Source organism: Oncorhynchus nerka, linkage group LG10 (assembly GCF_034236695.1).
Source record: "Oncorhynchus nerka isolate Pitt River linkage group LG10, Oner_Uvic_2.0, whole genome shotgun sequence".
NCBI classification, from domain to species: Eukaryota; Metazoa; Chordata; class Actinopteri; order Salmoniformes; family Salmonidae; genus Oncorhynchus; species Oncorhynchus nerka.
This window is the reverse complement of record NC_088405.1, coordinates 71,560,570-71,574,539: the sequence shown is the minus strand read 5'-3', so window position 1 is coordinate 71,574,539 and position 13,970 is coordinate 71,560,570.

Here is a 13,970-nt window from a genome sequence, read left to right as displayed (position 1 = left end):
ATATATATATGGATATATACACTGCTCAAAAAAATAAAGGGAACACTAAAATAACACATCCTAGATCTGAATGAATGAAATATTCTTATTAAATACTTTTTTCTTTACATAGTTGAATGTGCTGACAACAAAATCTCACAACATTTTTATCAAATGTATCAACCCATGGAGGTCTGGATTTGGAGTCACACTCAAAATTAAAGTGGAAAACCACACTACAGGCTGATCCAACTTTGATGTAATGTCCTTAAAACAAGTCAAAATTAGGCTCAGTAGTGTGTGTCATTTAGCAGACGCTCCACGTGCCTGTATGACCTCGCTACAACGCCTGGGCATGCTCCTGATGAGGTGGCGGATGGTCTCCTGAGGGATCTCCTCCCAGACCTGGACTAAAGCAAGACAGCGAGACATGATGTCCCAGATGTGCTCAGGTCTGGGGAACGGGCGGGCCAGTCCATAGCATCAATGCCTTCCTCTTGCAGGAACTGCTGACACATTCCAGCCACATGAGGTCTAGTATTGTCTTGCATTAGGAGGAACCCAGGGCCAACCTCACCAGCATATGGTCTCACAAGGGGTCTGAGGATCTCATCTCGGTACCTAATGGCAGTCAGGCTACCTCTGGCGAGCACATGAGGGCTGTGCGGCCCCCCAAAGAAATGCCACCCCACACCATGACTGACCCACCGCCAAACCGGTCATGCTGGAGGATGTTGCAGGCAGCAGAACGTTCTCCATGGCGTCTCCAGACTCTGTCACGTCTGTCACATGTGCTCAGTGTGAACCTGCTTTCATCTGTGAAGACCACAGGGCGCCAGTGGCGAATTTGCCAATCTTGGTGTTCTCTGGCAAATGCCAAACATCCTGCACGGTGTTGGGCTGTAAGCACAACCCCCACCTGTGGACGTCGGGCACTCATACCACCCTCATGGAGTCTGTTTCTGACCGTTTGAGCAGACACATGCACATTTGTGGCCTGCTGGAGGTCATTTTGCAGGGCTCTGGCAGTGCTCCTCCTGCTCCTCCTTGCACAAAGGCAGAGGTAGCGGTCCTGCTGCTGGGTTGTTGTCCTCCTACGGCCTCCTCCGCGTCTCCTGATGTACTGGCCTGTCTCCTGGTAGCGCCTCCATGCTTTGGACACTACGCTGACAGACACAGCAAACCTTCTTGCCACAGCTCGCATTGATGTGCCATCCTGGATGAGCTGCACTACCTGAGCCACTTGTGTGGGTTGTAGACTCCGTCTCATGCTACCACTAGAGTGAAAGCACCGCCAGCATTGATTGACTTGGAGTTACATTGTGTTGTTGAAGTGTTCCCTTTATTTTTTTGAGCAGTGTATATACACTGCACTCTTTGAGATACACTGTACTCTTTGAGAGAGGTAGTTAGCAAACCAGGCCAAAGACCCCTCAGAGACACCAACACTCCTTAGCCGGGCCACAAGAATGGAATTGTCTACAGTATCAAAAGCTTTGGCCAAGTCAATAAAAATAGCAGCACAATATTGCTAAGAATAAAGGGCAATGGTGACATCATTGAGGACCTTTAATGTTGCAGTGACACATCCATATTGCATACCCGAGTTGATTATTGACTTTTTCCAACACTTTTGATAAACAGGGCAACATAGAAATAGGCCTATAACAGTTAGGATCAGCTTGATCTCCCCCTTTAAATAAAGGATGAACTGTGGCTGACTTCCAAGCAATGGAAACCTCCCCAGAAAGGAGAGACAGGTTCTAAAGGAGAGAGATAGGCTTGCGATGATTGGGGCAGCAACCTTAAATGAAGAAAGGGTCTAAACCATCTGACCAAGATGTTTTTTTGGGGTCAAGTTTAAGGATCTCCTTTAGCACCTCGGACTCAGTGACTGACTGCAGGGAGAAACTTTGTAGCGGGGCAGGGGAAAAAGAGGGAGAAGCGTCGGGGATAGTCGCATTAGAAGGGGTGGGAGATGAGGAAATGTTGGACGGGCAGGGAGGCCTGGCTGAGTCAAATAGGAATCCTGGCTTAATGAAGTGGTGATTAAAGAGCTCAGCCATGTGCTTCTTGTCAGTAACAACCACATCATAAACATTAAAGTACATGGGCAGCTGTGAGGAGAAGGGTTTATTCTCCAGGTCTTTAACCGTTTTCCAGAACTTCTTGGGGTTAGACCCACATAGAGAGAACTGCTCCTTAAAGTAACTAACTATGCCTTCCGGATAGCCTGAGTACACATATTTCTCATTTGCCAGAACGATAGCCAGTCAGCCTGTGTATGCGTGTGCCGAGCCTTTCGCCAAGTTCAATTCTTGAGGTGGAGTAACTCTGCAAGATCACAGTCGAACCAGGGGATGAACCTGTTTTTAATTCTCATTTTCTTTATGGGGGCGTGTTTGTTAACAATACCACTGAAAATATCAAAAAAGAAGGTCCAAGCATCTCCGACAGAGGGGATCAAGCTGATTCTATACCATTTTACATATACCTTTTAACATTTACATTTACATTTAAGTCATTTAGCAGACGCTCTTATCCAGAGCGACTTACAAATTGGTGCATTCACCTTATGACATCCAGTGGAACAGTAGTGCATCTAAATCTTTTAAGGGGGTGAGAGGGATTACTTTATCCTATCCTAGGTATTCCTTAAAGAGGTGGGGTTTCAGGTGTCTCCGGAAGGTGGTGATTGACTCCGCTGTCCTGGCGTCGTGAGGGAGTTTGTTCCACCATTGAGGGGCCAGAGCAGCGAACAGTTTTGACTGGGCTGAGCGGGAACTGTACTTCCTCAGTGGTAGGGAGGCGAGCAGGCCAGAGGTGGATGAACGCAGTGCCCTTGTTTGGGTGTAGGGCCTGATCAGAGCCTGGAGGTACTGAGGTGCCGTTCCCCTCACAGCTCCGTAGGCAAGCACCATGGTCTTGTAGTGGATGCGAGCTTCAACTGGAAGCCAGTGGAGAGAGCGGAGGAGCGGGGTGACGTGAGAGAACTTGGGAAGGTTGAACACCAGACGGGCTGCGGCGTTCTGGATGAGTTGTAGGGGTTTAATGGCACAGGCAGGGAGCCCAGCCAACAGCGAGTTGCAGTAATCCAGACGGGAGATGACGAGTGCCTGGATTAGGACCTGCGCCGCTTCCTGTGTGAGGCAGGGTCGTACTCTGCGGATGTTGTAGAGCATGAACCTACAGGAACGGGCCACCGCCTTGATGTTAGTTGAGAACGACAGGGTGTTGTCCAGGATCACGCCAAGGTTCTTAGCGCTCTGGGAGGAGGACACAATGGAGTTGTCAACCGTGATGGCGAGATCATGGAACAGGCAGTCCTTCCCCGGGAGGAAGAGCAGCTCCGTCTTGCCGAGGTTCAGCTTGAGGTGGTGATCCGTCATCCACACTGATATGTCTGCCAGACATGCAGAGATGCGATTCGCCACCTGATCATCAGAAGGGGGAAAGGAGAAGATTAATTGTGTGTCGTCTGCATAGCAATGATAGGAGAGACCATGTGAGGTTATGACAGAGCCAAGTGACTTGGTGTATAGCGAGAATAGGGAGAGGGCCTAGAACAGAGCCCTGGGGGACACCAGTGGTGAGAGCACGTGGTGTGGAGACGGATTCTCGCCACGCCACCTGGTAGGAGCGACCTGTCAGGTAGGACGCAATCCAAGCGTGGGCCGCGCCGGAGATGCCCAACTCGGAGAGGGTGGAGAGGAGGATCTGATGGTTCACAGTATCGAAGGCAGCCGATAGGTCTAGAAGGATGAGAGCAGAGGAGAGAGAGTTAGCTTTAGCAGTGCGGAGCGCCTCCGTGATACAGAGAAGAGCAGTCTCAGTTGAATGACTAGTCTTGAAACCTGACTGATTTGGATCAAGAAGGTCATTCTGAGAGAGATAGCGGGAGAGCTGGCCAAGGACGGCACGTTCAAGAGTTTTGGAGAGAAAAGAAAGAAGGGATACTGGTCTGTAGTTGTTGACATCGGAGGGATCGAGTGTAGGTTTTTTCAGAAGGGGTGCAACTCTCGCTCTCTTGAAGACGGAAGGGACGTAGCCAGCGGTCAGGGATGAGTTGATGAGCGAGGTGAGGTAAGGGAGAAGGTCTCCGGAAATGGTCTGGAGAAGAGAGGAGGGGATAGGGTCAAGCGGGCAGGTTGTTGGGCGGCCGGCCGTCACAAAGACACGAGATTTCATCTGGAGAGAGGGGGAGAAAGAGGTCAGAGCACAGGGTAGGGCAGTGTGAGCAGAACCAGCGGTGTCGTTTGACTTAGCAAACGAGGATCGGATGTCGTCGACCTTCTTTTCAAAATGGTTGACGAAGTCATCTGCAGAGAGGAGGAGGGGGGAGGATTCAGGAGGGAGGAGAAGGTTGCAAAGAGCTTCCTAGGGTTAGAGGCAGATGCTTGGAATTTAGAGTGGTAGAAAGTGGCTTTAGCAGCAGAGAGAGAAGAGGAAAATGTAGAGAGGAGGGAGTGAAAGGATGTCAGGTCCGCAGGGAGGCGAGTTTTCCTCCATTTCCGCTCGGCTGCCCGGAGCCCTGTTCTGTGAGCTCGCAATGAGTCGTTGAGCCACGGAGCGGGAGGGGAGGACCGAGCCGGCCTGGAGGATAGGGGACATAGAGAGTCAAAGGATGCAGAAAGGGAGGAGAGGAGGGTTGAGGAGGCAGAATCAGGAGATAGGTTGGAGAAGGTTTGAGCAGAGGGAAGAGATGATAGGATGGAAGAGGAGAGAGTAGCGGGGGAGAGAGAGCGAAGGTTGGGACGGCGCGATACCATCCGAGTAGGGGCAGTGTGGGAAGTGTTGGATGAGAGCGAGAGGGAGAAGGATACAAGGTAGTGGTCGGAGGGATGACCTTAATGTATGTCAAATGTTTTACAAAGAAAATGTATTTACTGAGCGATAATGTAAACATTACATTCTTCCAAACAAGCTATTGTCCAATGGATTGATGATCATATTATGAGCAAAAAACCTGCTCTTTTAGTCTACAAATGGTGTCAGTAGAGGTGTTAAACCTATTGAAGTCATTTAAATCTACAGGTTATGATCTTATGGACAATTTTTTACCAAGCTATGCTACTTCCCAGATTGCAGCTCCACTGAAATACATATTTAATTGGTCACAGAAAAAGGGACGTTTGCAAATGTATGGAAGCATGTTAAACTGTGTCCTATCCCGAAAGACAGCAAAGAACCCATTACTCCTGCCAATATTCTACCAATTAGTCTACTCCCTTCACTCAGTAAGATATTGGAGGGTATTGTGAGTAGGCAAATATGGGAGTACATGGAAAATAATTATCTGATTACAGCCAATCAGCATGCTTATCGCAAAAACAATTCCACTACCACTGCATTGGTTAACATGACTGACTAGTGGGTCAATGCTATGGATAATGGCAAGTTTGTGGGTGTACAATTTTTTGATTTTAGTGCAGCATTTGATTTAGTGGATCATGAAATAATTTTGACAAAATTATTGCATTATGGTTTTAAGGAGGTATTGAATTGGGTACAGTCATATGTAACTGACAGGAAACAGTCCACCTATATCAATGGTTCATTTTCTTCCCCTCATGCTTTAAACTGTGGAATACCGCAGGGCAGCTGCCTTGGGCCACTTCTTTACTTAATATATACCAACAAACTTCCTTATGCCGTATCTGAAACTCAAACTGCTATATTTGCAGATGATACTACAATTTATACAGCAAGGTTAAACAGGTACAGCAAGCTCTACAAGTAGATTTGGAAAATATCAAGGAGTGGGTTTGCTGGAACAAACTTGTTTTAAACACCAAGAAAACCAAAGTTATGTTGGTCTGTTCCACCAGCATGCTGGGGAGTACAAATTGAGGAAGTGACAGAAACCAAACTACTAGGAGTGCAGCTAGACATGGTCGTATCATGGTCGTCTCAAATAACTAATCTATGTAAAAAAAAAAACGATTAAAACAGCATGCATGATCAGAAGGATAGCCAAATACTTACTGGGAAAGATTTTTAAGCAAATAACACAAGCATTAGTTGGGAGTCAGGTGAACTACTGTTCTGTGTTCTGGGAAAATGCATCAGCAAGTGAAATTAGGAGGCTGCAGATTGAACAGAACTAAGCAGAAAGGATTGTTTTAAGGTGGAGATATGGTTATTCTGTTTTAGTCATGCTCAATGCTCATGGTTGGCCATCAATCAACAAGATAATTGAAAAATACAAACTCTATTCACAGCAGTATTCAGTTGGTAAGAGACAGACATTCCGTAAATACTGGGAATAGATTTTCCACATACTGTATGTGTTATCCAGGCAGAAAAGAGAAATTGGCAAAATTATGATTTCGATTCAGAGCAATAAAGAAATTGAATTATTTATCTGAGCAAACCAGAAACATTCAATATATAAATTCAAACAATACTTTAAAACCATTTTAATATAATACGTAGGAAAGTTGTGCTGGACTATGGTAGATAGATCAATCTATCTTTTTAGACTGTTTAACTGGTCAATATGTCAGTGTATTATGTCTGTTTGTAACAGTGTGTTATATGTGAAAATGTGATCGTATTATAAATTGTATTTTAATGTTTAACCTGTTGCTTCTACCCTCTACTTTTTTGAACATTCTGTTAAAAATCGCGCAACATTTCAGCGCCCTGCTACTCATGCCAGGAATATAGTACGTTCATATGGTTAGAATGTGTGGATAGAAAACACTCGGACGTTTCTAAAACTGGTTAAATCACGACTGTGGCTATAACATAACGTGCGTTACATCGGAAAGCGCAGGAAAACCTGATCACAGAAAATGGAAATAAATATCCTTGCGCCACTTCCAGCAATTGTTCACAGTGAGCCGAATTACATAAGACCGAGGTTTCAACTCCCACAGCATCCCCATGTTGTCTAGAGTCTTGTGAATTGATTCAGCTTTGATTCTTGGTTGAACCGAATCAGGGGAACCACTTACCTCCAGTCTCCGCCCAGATCATTTGGAAGAGCTCTCTCCTGAAATTTTTTCCAAGACGACAGCTAATGATTTTTACATCGCTCCTGATGAATTTTATCGCTTATTAACGTTTACTAATACCTAAAGTTGCATTACAAATGTATTTCTGTTTTGTGAAAGTTTATCGTCGACTTTTGAATTTTAAAAATGACGTTACGTTTTGAAAACGCTGTTTTTTTTTCGCTTATCACACAGTCTACATATAACGATATCTTGGCTTTATATGGACCGATTTAATCGAAATAAAGACCCAATAGTGTTTATGGGACATCTAGGAGTGCCAACAAAGAAGATGGTGAAAGGTAATGACTGTTTTCTATTTTATTGTGCGGTTTGTGTAACGCCGAAATGCTAATTATTTTGTTTACGTCCCCTGCGTGGCTTTTGTGTTGTAGTGTATTGGTGCATGCTATCAGATAATAGCTTCTCATGCTTTCGCCGAAAAGCATTTTAAAAATCTGACTTGTTGCCTGGATTCACAACGAGTGTAGCTTTAATTCGATACCCTGCATGTGTATTTTAATGAACGTTTGAGTTTTAACTAATACTATTAGCATTTAGCGTAGCGCATTTGCATTTCCAGAGCTCTAGTTGGGACGCAAGCGTCTCAAGTAGAAGCAAGAGGTTAAGGACTCTTGGAAGATTAGTCCAAATGAGGACTAAAAGAGATCCTAATAAAATGTACAGCCCACAGATGGGCCATGACTCATACAGAATATCTTTAATTACGGTCTAGAACAAAACAAGCACATTACAAACGAAAACATTGGATCACTGTAGGATGTAGGAATATTAATAATACTGTATAAACATAAAAAATATGGGAACATAAACAAATCCCTTGACTTCTGTCATTGCTTAGGCTGAGTATATCCATTGCACATTACCCTGACCAAAAACTTGAATCAGTTAGTTAGTTATCGCCATCTTGTGGTCACAGTATATCATTGCCTCTGTGGTGAGTTTCAAGACAGCCTGTCCACTCCAGCTCTGTGTCCCCCCTCCCCCCTCCAGTCACCTGCACCTTCTCGGGGTCAAAGCTCCAGTACTGCTGCTCCTTGAAGTATACCTGTCCATCAGGGTGGTTGAGGGCCCCATTGGCCCTCTGGGGGACGCCCCTCCAGTTCTCCAGGCTGCAGGGTAGTATGAGTCGGGCATCAGGGTCCCAAAGTTAAGCACAAAGTAATGCCGGCCTTTAAACTCCACCAGGTGGCCCAGGTGGCGGTAGGTGAAGGCCTGGTCAGGGTGTCCAGGGAGGCCTAGCTCACTGCTCCTCAGGGGGAAGCCTGGGTCCACATCGCTGCTATAGTAACGCCACACTCGCCTGCCTGGAGGAAGAGACGCAAGGAGAAATGTGCTGGTGGTGTGAGATGTGATATTGCAATGCAGCAACATAAATAAGGACACAAACTGAAAAATCTGTGTAAAACATTTCTGCTATAATCTGACTGTATTCTGTATCTCAAACTTGAACACTAACCCCAACTGTGATTCAAGACAGTTATTACTGTAACAAGAACAAATAATTTCTGGTACATTTATTGACAGTTACTTGTGTCTTCATGTGCAGACTACCTTTGAAAAAGTATAACTTATTGTCCATATTTGAGTAAGCAGCTGCCTCAATAGTGAGGGGTAGTCCTGGCCAGCGGTTCTGCAGAGGTAGAGGGGAGCTGGTCTGGCCTGCAGGAAACACAGTCCAGAACAGGCTCCCACGGAATACTAGGCTGGTACCATCTTGGTCTGCAAGGTAATATAACATGGAAGCTTTACAGGTATCAGAGTATATCACTGTCTTCAGAAGTCAATGAGGAATCCTCAACCTACTGTTTACGTAAGCTTATGTCCCAAAATAGTCATATGCCAAAATCCACCAGATGTGGATTAGTCTTGTTTGAAACCACAACTCTTACCCAAACCTTGCTTCTAACCTCAGTATGTTAGGTAAGTACAACTTCCAGTTGTGTGACAGAGAATCATTCATTTCAATTCTTTTTTAGCCATTTTAGCATGGTCAGATAGTGACTACCAGTTCAGTCTTACCCATGGTGATGGCATCAAAGAAGCCCCTGCAGTATGGAGGTGGGGTGGAATCAGGCTCCCCGGTGCACCCTTGGGACAGCTCCCAGTCCTGCAGGGCAGAGCTGAACACCTGACCAGGCAACTGGACTACCTGACCACTCCCTATAGAGGACATTCAATTACAAAAAGGACAGTAGCTTTAGTAATGTATAAGCTTTTATGAATATACAGTACATTATATACATGCATATTCTTCCATGTTACTACAATAGACCAAGTGCATCTGCAAAAAGCCTGACTTATTCATGTACATTACGTCTGACTACCCAGCTTTCTGCAATGGACAAGTACAGATATGACCTACATACCTGTTTCAAAGCAAGTTAGAGAGTTACATGAAAGATACTAATTGGCACGCCATATCATTGCAGCATGGAAAACCCAACACATCACGGATGACTGAGTGCTGAGATACTGACAGCTGAGCTGACGTTTGATTTACTGTATTCTGATGCCAAAATAAAAATCTAAAGAGCCAAATGATTTTCCCGATGCCCCTGAATCGCAGACTCAACGTCTCCTTTGATTTGTCTCCAGATGTTGCCCACCCGTTCTGTTTGGAAAAAGTTGAGCAAACAATTGTGTAAAGGTCTGATAAAATCGGTATCCCTAAGGAGAGCAAGACAAAACATGGGGAGATAGTTTGTCTGGCTTCTCCCTGTTTTACTGTCTAAGTGGAAACGTTGATATACAGGGATGTTGCTTGTTGACTTTGGTGTGACTTTGAGGGGACGAGAGGATGGGGAAAAAAAGACTGATAAACACTGTCTCCAGCTGCTGGAAGCCTGGCTCTGTGATATAGTGATCTCTGGACATCCCTTTGAGTAAAGCATCAGAGTGGTCAGATGGAAGAATTGAGTCTATAGAGTAACCTATGCTACCGGGTGTGATTCCCTCATTGGTGGAAAAAGTACCCAATCGTCAAACTTGCGTAAAAGTAAAGATACGTTAATAGAAAATGACTCAAGTAAAAGTCACCCAGTAAAATACTAGTTGAGTAAAAGTCTAAAAGTATTTGGTTTTAAATATACTTAAGTATTAAAAGTAAATTGAATTAATAAAATGTACTTAAGTATCAAAAGTAAAAGTATAAATCATTTCAAATTCCTTATATTAAGCAAACCAGACAGCACCATTTTCTTGCTGTTTATATTTACGGAAAGACAGGGGCACACTCCAACACTCAGACTTCCTTTACAAACTAAGCATTTGTGTTTAGTGAATCCACCAAATCAGGTGGTAGGGATGACCAGGGATGTTCTCTTGATACACGCTATACGAGTTTGAGTTACTTGGCAACTTTAGTTGTGAATGATGCAAACCTTAGAATGTCTTAGAAAAAAAACCATATACAGTTGAAGTCGGAAGTTTACATACACTTAGGATGGAGTCTTTAAAACTCGTTTTTCCAACCACTCCAAAAGTTTCTTGTTAACAAACTATAGTTTTGGCAAGTCGGTTAGGACATCTACTTTGTGCATGACAGAAGACTCCACCAAAACACGTCTAGAACACACTACTCCACCGGATCCTTGCCGTAAGCTCTGGACCTTGGCACCGGATCCCCGCTGCTACCGAGTGGCTATAGTGGCTAACGCCCCTGCCCCGAAGCTAGCACCAGTTAGCCGTGAGCCAGGCACATCTCCCGGATAGAAAACTAAATTACCACAATACCTCTTTCGCCATCTGGCTTGGATCCAGGTCTGCCGACGAATACTCCATCCGCTGTGCCTTCAACCGGCCTCCGTCGGATGTCGGAGCAGACGCTTCTACTAGCCCCGGGCTACTACCTTTAAACGCTGTGTCGCCCGCGTGCTAGCGTAGTGACGACTACTCCGCGGCTTCCCTGTCCCATCTATTGTTGCCCCCTGGACCCTATGATCACTTGGCCAAATAGCTGATTCCCACTGGACTGTCCATTAATCACGGTTCTCCATTCTGTTTATTTTATTTTTTGTTTATCTGTCGGCTCCAGCCGCGAACTCAGGCTGTGTGTGTAGTTAACCGACCCTTCATCGCCATTTTACCGGTTGTTGTTTTAGCTGATTAGCTGTTATTGTCTCACCCCTTGTTGTCTTAGCTAGCTCTCCAAATCAACACCTGTAATTACTTTATGCCTCACTGTATGTCTCTCTCATATGTCAATATGCCTTGTATACTGTTGTTTAGGTTAGTTATCATTTTTTTAGTTTACAATGGAGCCCCTAGTTCCACTCATTATACCCCTGATACCTCCTTTGTCCCACCTCCCACACAACCAGCTTATCCAGAGATACAACCTCTCTTATCATCACTCAGTGCCTGGGCTTACCTCCGCTGTACCCGCACCCCACCATACCCCTATCTGCACATTACGCCCTGAATCTATTCTACCACGCCCAGAAATTTGCTCATATTATTCTTTGTCCCCAACGCTCTAGGCGACCAGTTTTGACAGCCTTTAGCTGTACGCTCATCCTACTCCTCCTCTGTTCCTCGGGTTATGTGGATGTAAATCCAGGCCCTGCGTGTCCCCAGGCACCCTCATTTGTTGACTTCTGTGATCGAAAAAACCTTGGTTTCATGCATGTCAACATCAGAAGCCTCCCTAAGTTTGTTTTACTCACTTGCTTTAGCACACTCCGCCAACCCTGATGTCCTTGCCGTGTCTGAATCCTGGCTTAGGAAGGCCACCAACAATTCTGAGATGTCCATACCCAGCTACAACATTTTCCATCAAGATAGAACTGCCAAAGGGGGAGGAGTTGCAATCAACTGCAGCGATAGCCTGCAAAGTTCTGTCATAATTTCCAGGTCTATACCCAAACAGTTTGAACTTCTAATTTTAAAAATGAACCTCTCCAGAAATAAGTCTCTCACTGTTGCCGCCTGCTATCGACCCCCCTCCGCTCCCAGCTGTGCCCTGGACACCATTTGTGAATTGATCGCCCCCCATCTAGCTTCAGAGTTCGTTCTGTTAGGTGACCTAAACGGGGATATGCTTAACACCCCGGCAGTCCTACAATCTAAGCTAGATGCCCTCAATCTCACACAAATCATCAAGGAACCCACCAGGTACAACCCTAAAACCGTAAACATGGGCACCCTCATAGACATTATCCTGACCAACTTGCCTTCCAAATACACCTCCGCTGTTTTCAATTAGGATTTCAGCGATCACTGCCTCATTGCCTGTACCCGCAGTCAAATGACCACCCTTCATAACTGTCAAACGCTCCCTAAAACACTTCTGCGAGCAAGCCTTTCTAATCGACCTGGCCCGGGTATCCTGGAAGGATATTGACCTCATCCCGTCAGTCGAGGATGCCTGGTCATTCTTTAAAAGTAATTTCCTCACCATCTTAGATAAGCATGCCCCGTTCAACAAATGCAGAACCAAGAACAAATATAGCCCTTGGTTCACTCCAGGCCTGACTGCCCTTGACCAGCACAAAAACATCCTGTGGCGGACTGCAATAGCATCGAATAGTACCCACGATATGCAACAGTTCAGGGAAGTCAGGAACCAATACACGCAGTCAGTCAGGAAAGCAAAGGCTACCTTTTTCAAAGCAGAAATTTGCATTCTGTAGCTCTAACTCCAAAAAGTTCTGGGACACTGTAAAGTCCATGGAGAACAAGAGCACCTCCTCCCAGATGCCCACTGCACTGAGGCTAGGTAACACGGTCACCACTGATAAATCCATGATAATCGAAAATTTCAATAAGCATTTCTCAAAGGCTGGCCATGCCTTCCTCCTGGCTACTCCAACCCCGGCCAACAGCTCCGCTTCCCCCGCAGCTACTCGCCCAAGCCTCTCCAGCTTCTCCTTCACCTAAATCCAGACAGCAGATGTTCTGAAACAGCTGCAAAACCTGGACCCGTACAAATCAGCTGGGCTAGACACTCTGGACCCTCTCGTTCTAAAACTATCCACCACCATTGTTGCAACCCCCATTACCAGCCTGTTCAACCTCTCTTTCGTATCGTCCGAGATCCCTAAAGATTGGAAAGCTGCCGCAGTCCTCCCCCTCTTCAAAGGGGGTGACACCCTAGACCCAAACTGTTACAGACCTATATCCATCCTGCCCTGCCTATCTAAAGTCTTCGAAAGCCAAGTTTATAAACAGATCACTGACCATTTCAAATCTGACTGTACCTTCTCCGCTGTGCAATCCGCCTTCCAAGCCGGTCACGGGTGCACCTCAGCCACGCTCAAGGTACTAAACGATATCATAACCGCCATCGATAAAAGACAGTACTGTGCAGCCGTCTTCATCAACCTGGCCAAGGCTTTCAACTCTGTCAATCACCGTATTCTTATTGGCAGACTCAATAGCCTTGGTTTTCTAATGACTGCCTCGCCTGGTTCACCAACTACTTTGCAGACAGAGTTCAGTGTGTTAAATCGGAGGGCATGTTGTCCGGGCCCCTGGCTGTCTCTATGGGGGTGCCACAGGGTTCAATTCTCGGGCCGACTCTTTTCTCTGTATATATCAATGATGTTGCTCTTGCTGCGGGCGATTCCCTGATCCACCTCTACGCAGACGACACCGTTCTGTATACTTCCGGCCCTTCCTTGGACACTGTCCTAACAAACCTCCAAACGAGCTTCAATGCCATACAACACTCCTTCAGTGGCCTCCAATTGCTCTTAAACGCTAGTAAATCCAAATGCATGCTTTTCAACCGTTCGCTGCCTGCACGCTCCCACCCGACTAGCATCACCACCCTGGACGGTTCCGACCTAGAATATGTGGACAACTATAAATACCTAGGTGTCTGGCTAGACTGTAAACTCTCCTTCCAGACTCATAATAAACATCTCCAATCCAAAATCAAATCTAGAATCGGCTGTCTATTTCGCAACAAAGCCTCATTCACTCACGTCGCCAAACTTACCCTAGTAAAGCTGACTATCCTACCGATCC